Below are 1,073 nucleotides of genomic sequence, written 5' to 3' on the forward strand. Positions count from 1 at the left end.
GGCGCGCGCACCGGGGCGGGGCCTGAGGCGGGCCCGCCTCTGCCTGCCCGCGAAATGGCGGCGGCGGGGCGAGCGCCGGGCTCTGCAGGGCTACCGGTCCGGCGGCGCTGGGGAGGGACCGGGGGCTCGGGCATCCCTGCCCGGGCTGCGCCTGGCGTTGGTTTGTGTCCGCAGCTGCCCTTCGCGCTCGGGGCCCGCTGGCGTTCTGGCAGTGGGCAGCTTTGCCGGGGAGGGCTTGTCAGAGGCGCGGGGCGGCAGACGCCGTGCGCAGGCCGCGGTGGTCGCTTGGCGGTCGAAGAGGCGCGGTTCAGCACAGAGCCGCGGGCGGTGGGGAGGGAGGGATTCGTTCCTGGTGCGGGGCTGGAGGTGTCCGAGCCCTGGGCAGCGAGTGCCGGTGCCGCTCCAGGCCGAAGGGAGCGGTGGCAAAGCCAAGCCTGCGCAGGCAAGCCTCCATTGACCTGTAATTTATCCTCAGCCGGTGATGCTGGCCCGGCCTGCACCGCCAAACGAGCTGCAGAGCCCCGTTCCTCCGTCTGCTCGTCCGCCCGCCCCGACGTGCTCCAGGGATCGCTCCTCAGGAAGGTGCCCTTGGTCCCTGGGGACAGGACGGGTCGGAGCAGGGAACGGCGAGATGCTCGCTTTTGCGTGTGAACTGGGGCTGTCTTCTTATTCCTGCCTTTGCCTTTGTTACATCGTATTTAAAATGGCAGTAACGCTGCTTTTCCTGGGTTGCAGGACTTCTCTAATGGGTTTTGTAAAAGCTTTGAGACCTTCAAAGAAAATGAAAGGATGGATGAAGGACAAAAAGGGAAAAAAATCCCAAGCTTTTATGTTTAGATCTTACAAAGAACCTATAATTGCATGAGAAAATGCAAACCTACCTAAAATTGCTGTGCTGTAATTTAATGGTTATATGGTGAAAGAAAAAAGATAAATGCCCATCTTCAAAATTGGGGAAATCCTGCTGTATGTCAAGGAGGTCAGTAAAAATTAATTTAGTATTTTCTGGGTAAACCACATCCAACCTGCATTTTAACTTTTCCTCCAGCTTACTGACCTGTTGAGAGGAATGG

The sequence above is a fragment of the Nipponia nippon genome, unplaced genomic scaffold, assembly GCF_047370975.1.
Source record: "Nipponia nippon isolate SJK-2023a ecotype South Korea unplaced genomic scaffold, ASM4737097v1 scaffold_16, whole genome shotgun sequence".
Classification (NCBI taxonomy): domain Eukaryota; kingdom Metazoa; phylum Chordata; class Aves; order Pelecaniformes; family Threskiornithidae; genus Nipponia; species Nipponia nippon.